The sequence below is a fragment of the Mus pahari genome, chromosome 12 (assembly GCF_900095145.1).
Source record: "Mus pahari chromosome 12, PAHARI_EIJ_v1.1, whole genome shotgun sequence".
In the NCBI taxonomy this organism is placed as follows: domain Eukaryota; kingdom Metazoa; phylum Chordata; class Mammalia; order Rodentia; family Muridae; genus Mus; species Mus pahari.
Window position 1 is genome coordinate 18,319,903 of NC_034601.1, and position 6,085 is coordinate 18,325,987.

The window sequence follows — 6,085 nt, forward strand, 5'->3', positions numbered from 1 at the left end:
TGGCCTATGCCCAGTTTCACCCAGACGTGTTGAACTCATATATGTACATCTATGTAAACCAGGGTTTACATAAAAGAGCGCAGGAGGCACAGCATGAACATAAGCGTTTCTGCTCAGAGAGGAGGGTACCCTGGGACTCAGAAGCCCAGGAACCATACAGCTCTGAGGGGAGAAGATTTCCCAATGGAAGGGAAACCTGAGACAGGGAACTCAGGAATCAGACAGTTCTAAGGAGGGACCGTGTCACAGTGGAAGAGCATCCTGAGACAAGGAGGTCCAGGAACCAGAAAGCTCAGAGAGAAAGCTTCAGCAGTGTTGTCGCAGCTCCCCTGGGGCTGGGGGCATCCCCAGCTGAGGAGCTGATTTGCTGAGGAGCTGAGGAGTTCAGGCCATCCTCCACTTCTTCATTAGGTCTCATTAATATTCATTCTCATGTCTCACAAGTTGGTTAATGGGCTGGAAAGATTGCTGAGTGGTTAAGAGTGCTTGCCGCTCTTCAGAAGTCCTGGGTTGGGTTTCTAACACCCAGATGGACACTTAGAACCTCTGTAACTCTAGCTCCATTGCTTCTGCTGCTGTCGTCTGGGTTCTGCAGACACCAGGCACACATGCGGTGTACAGACACCCATGCATTAGAACAAGTAAATCTAAAGAAAGCAAAACAAAATCTCTATTAGAGAAAAACCTTCTCATTTCTTGTTTTTTAAGCCACATTTAGGAACAGCACTAGCTAGGTGTCTCCAGGAGAAAGAAAGGGTAGACCACATGCCCTCTTTCTTTTCTTTCAGGCCACTGGAGAATGTACAGCAACTCTTCCTGTGTCGTCTTCCTCCTTCTCTTGTGGTTTTTACCTGGATCCCCCCACCTCTATTTTCTCCAGTAATTGGCTATATCTACCTTTATTTAACCATTAGTTTTAAAATGGGGAGCAAGGTTTACATAGCATTATCACTTGGTGGATGTGCCAGTCTGCTTGTCAGGGCAACCAGATCTTGGGGGTCAGTATTTAGCATTTGAACATATAGCAGCACCAGACCAACTCACAACATTTCCCCCCCTTTTTTTGTCCAAATAAAAAGACTTTTTCTTTTATAATAGTAAATGGTATACAGTAAGAACAGATAAGCAATTATGAAAACTATTAGGTAAGAGTTACGTTCATAAAGTCCAGTCCATCTGAATTTGGCAACATTGGATAAAATATTGTATTTCACATCCTATCTCGCTGAGTTTAGAGTTTTGTACCTAAAACATTTTCTATCATAACTTGTATTATTAACTTAAAAGCATTTTTTAGACCTACAAACATCTTCTTAAATTCTAAAAAAATTAAAATTTAATTGTGAAACTATGACTACCTAGTCTTCAATCCCATCTGAGACCTGAGTACACAGGAAGTGCAGACAAGCAACATTCAAAGCTATAGCAGACAAGCGGTGTTCAAAAGCTACAGAAATGGCAGAAAGTGTTGGCTGCCTGAACCCCCGCCCCCCACCCTATAAGTGTTTCTGTAACATTGAAGCATCTATCTCCAGGCTTCTAGCCCAGTTTGTCTGACAGACTTTTCATGAAGCAGGAATTATGAAAGGCTAATTACTCTGTATTAGCAGAGTTCAGCCGCTGACTTTCCTGCATCATATTTGTCCATTTTGGACACCATTTTTTCTGCAGTTGGAGCAATGTCAGCTTTCACCCAGTGACTCAATATGGAGGTTTAATGATGCTCAGATCTTCTTCAAGTTGAATGGGGTGCTGCCAGGAGCTGACCTGTCTCAATGTCAAAAAATCTTTAAAACACCAAGCATCCTTGCCTTAGTCTGAATTTCACTGCTGTGAAGAAGACACCGTGACCAAGACAACTCTTATAAAAGACAACATTTCATTGGGGCTGGCTTACAGGTTCAGAGGTTCAGTCCATTATCATCGTGGCAGGAAGCATGGCAGTGTCCAGGCAGACATGGTGCAGAGGAGCCAAGAGTTCTACATCTTGATCCAAAGTCAGCCAGGAGGAGGCTCTCCTGTAGGCAACTAAGAAGAGGGCTTTTCTCTTCCTTGCTTGGTTAAACCTGAGCATATAACCTCAAAGTCCACCCCCAAAGAGACTCACTTCCTCCAACAAGGCCACACCTCCTAAGAGTGTCATTCCCCATGGGTGAAGCTTATTCAAATCATCACAATCCTTCAAAGCCATATTCTGTAAGTCTCTGAGGTTTTTGAAGACCATCTATCTATCTATCTATCTATCTATCTATCTATCTATCCATAGCATATTTGAATAGGAAAACTTTGTTATCACCTATTTACATTCTGTTCAACCTAGGAAGCATATTTTGGGATAAAATAGTCTAGTATCTGATGTGACCATGAGTTTGACCATCTAGCTATCAACTTGTATTTCTTAATTATCCTAAACGCATTGTAATAGCAGCCTTAAAAGAACCTAGAGCTTTACATTAAACTGTCAAAAATTATCTAATATCCTATATATAAGAGTTGAAATATACTATACTATATACAGTAGGTTGTAACAAAACTAACATCAACTTTTATATTAATATATAAATATATATATACATATATATATGGTATATATAACAAATGTAACCTTAATATGTATTAATATTCAAAGATCTGTACCAATGTAACAAAATATAACATTAATATGTATCAATATTCAAAGATCTATACCAATGTGATATTGACTGTAAAATGTTCTATGGTTAAAGAGTAGATTCAATAATCGACCCCTCTTTTCTATTATCCTATAATATTCCTATATCCCTCCTTTTTCTTTTTAACTAGTTACCCCTACATAAGAAAGAAAGAAGGATAAAGAAAAGGAAAGGAAAGAGAGAAATTCCTGAGTCTAACCTCCTATACCTTGTTTTCTCCTTGGCAAGACTTGTAACCAACCCCTATATAACAGCAAGCATCCGCCACCCAATAGAATGGCCAAAATTCACCCATACCACCTCTTAGGAATGGTTCCCTTCCTCTGATTTGGGGTGAAGCATTTCTTTGGGGAGGGGGTGACCAAGAAGATGGGAAAATGGTTAGTCTTAAGAAAGCTAGCTATAGCATTTGTTGTCTAATCTCTGAACACTGAGAAAGTTCTGGCTTAAGTGAAGTCCTGATCAGATCAGACTGTAAGGCTAGGAGAACTGGGGTCATCTGGAGCCATCAGTTCTTTTTGAAGGTGCCCTGGAAGTAAGTCTTTTGAGGAAACAGCATTGAGGTGGTCTGAGGTAGGTTCAAGCATCGCAGCATTCCTGAGGGTGAATCTTGTCAGGACTGCCTTTTGGGTTGTTAGTCTCTGTGAACATCTAAGCTCTCACAAGTGATAGACAGTTTTTGTATTAACATGTGTGTGGACAGTGAACGGTGCACAGCTCAGTTAAGGAAGATTCTTTTCTCTTTGAGAAGATGAAAGGCATCTACCTGTCTTTCTTATAAGTAGGTTTGGACTGTAACCAAAATATAACATAATGTTTTATCTATGCCATTTTAAAGAATGGTGTGATAAGTCCTGAAGACTTTGTAGCCAACAAGATTTATTAACAACACATGGATATTTAAGTCTCAATCATTCTTAAGCTGTTCTCATATAGATGGATGAGCTTATACATTACCTACTGGGGTCTTTTTTATCTGATGTTTGGACCTGATACCTTGAAGAGGTCGCCCTCTGTCATATCTAATTTTATCATTTTGGAAGCAATCCACAGGCATAACCTCTCCCACAACATAACAAACTTCCTATTTTCCATTCTGAGCTTAGGACATATTTTAAATGAACAGACTGCTTTAGTTCAGCAGTTCTTTCAATAACCCAATGTGTGTCAGCAGCTCTTGCTTTTGTTTTCTAGCATTTACAAAATTTAAAGCTAATAAAGCACTATGTAATCTATCTGGAGGAGGGGTCTTTGTTGCCACTTTCTGGTTGTTAAGTATCTCTTTTAAAGTACAATTAAATCTCTCCACAATTTCTTGTGCTGTGAGATTGTTTAGCATAACTAACATGTTTTATATCCTAATATGTTAAAAATGCTTCATTTTATTAGAGATATATGCTGGATCATTATCAGTCTTAACTTGTATGAGTATTCCCATAATGGCATCTATGATTGCAATGTTTAAAGACAGATTCCCACTCTAGAGACTAACTTCCCTGACTACAGAGTAAAGAAAACTTATCAAGGTAGAAGCAAGCTGTTGGGGAAGCCGATAGGGTCTTCAAAATGTAGTAAGAAAATTCTCACTTTTTTTTCATTAGATATTTTCTTTATTTACATTTCAAATGCTATCCCCAAAGTTCCCTATACCCTCCCCCCGCCCCTGCTCCCCTACCCACCCACTCCCACTTCTTGGCCCTGGCATTCCCCTGTACTGGGGCATATAAAATTTGCAAGACCAAGGGACCTCTCTTCCCAATGATGGTTGACTAGGCCATCTTCTGCTACATATGCCTGGCGGTGGTGGCGCACACCTTTAATCCCAGCACTTGGGAGGCAGAGACAGGCGGATTTCTGAGTTCGAGGCCAGCCTGGTTCACAAAGTGAGTTCCAGGACAGCCAGAACTATACAGAGAAACCCTGTCTCGAAAACAAAACAACAACAACAACAACAAAAGTTCATACTTTTGGCTTAGTAGTTGTATTTCTAGGAACCTAAACCAAGAGCCTCCATATGTGAACATAGTCATTGTTGTTTTCATTATAAAAACAAAAGACACAGTAAACTGTCCAACTGATCAGCAGGGCCAGTGATGGCTCAGATGATAAAGGCATTTAACACTGGCCTGAAACGCACATGAAGACAGGAAACCAATTCCACAATGTTGTTCTCTGACTTCCACAGGCATGTTGTGGCACATACCCTCCCCCCAGACACACACACACACTAATAATAGTAACAGGATCAACAATAAGGGAAGATTAAATGAAGCCAAGCAAATCTCTACAGTGATGGATTAAGCAGAAATTCACGGGCATCTTTGTAAGTAGTGTTTGATGGCATGTTGGGAGGTTGTTTCTCATGCTTTAGTATTCAATAAAAAGCAGAACATGAAAATGAATACACTTATAAGTGAGTACATACCATGCATGTCTTTTAGGGTCTGGATTACCTTACTCAGATGTATCTTGCCTTCAAGATGTACAGTGACAAAAATAGAACAGAGACTGAGGGAATGGCCAACCAATGACTGCCCCAAACTGAGACCCATCCTAAGAGCAAGAACCAATCCCGGACACTATTAATGATACTCTGTTATGCTTGCACACAGGAGCCTGGCATAACTGTCCTCTGAGAGGCTCCACCCAGTAGCCAATGGAAAGAGAGCCAAAGACCCACAGTCAAACATTGGGTGGAACTCATGGAGTCATGTGGAAGAGTTGGGGAAAGAATTGAGGGACAAGAAGACAAAGACTCCACAGGAAGACCAACAGAGTCAACTCACCTGGACTCTTGAGGGCTCCAAAAGACTGAACCACCAACAAGAAAGTAAGCATGGGCTGGACCTAGGCCCCACCCACACGTGTGACAGATTTATAGCTTGGTCTTCATGGAGGTACCCTAACAAATGGAGGAAGGGCTTTCCCCGAAACCTGTTGCTTGCTTATGGATTCCATTCCCCTGATTGGGCTGCCTTTCTGGCCTCAGTGGGAGAGTATATGCCTAGTCCTGCAGAGAGTTGATATGTAGAGGGTGGTGGGTGATGCCCAGGGGGAACCCCTTCTCAGAGGAGAAGGGAAGGAAAGGTGTGTGTGGGGGGGAATAGGGAGAAGGATCTGTGTGAGGATGGTGTAGTGGCTATTCCTGGATGTCAACTTGACTATATTTGGAATGAACTACAATCCAGAATTGGAAGGCTCACCAGTGACCCTAATCTGGAGGCTGGGAGATAGAAGTTTCTGATCTGGATCTTGGTATGGAGATCTTGAGGCATAGTGACTATGGATTCCGGAAGATTAAGAAAGGGAAATCTCGGGCTGGTGAGATGGCTCAGTGCGTAAGAGCACCCGACTGCTCTTCCAAAGGTCCAGAGTTCAAATCCCAGCAACCACATGGTGGCTCACAACCATCC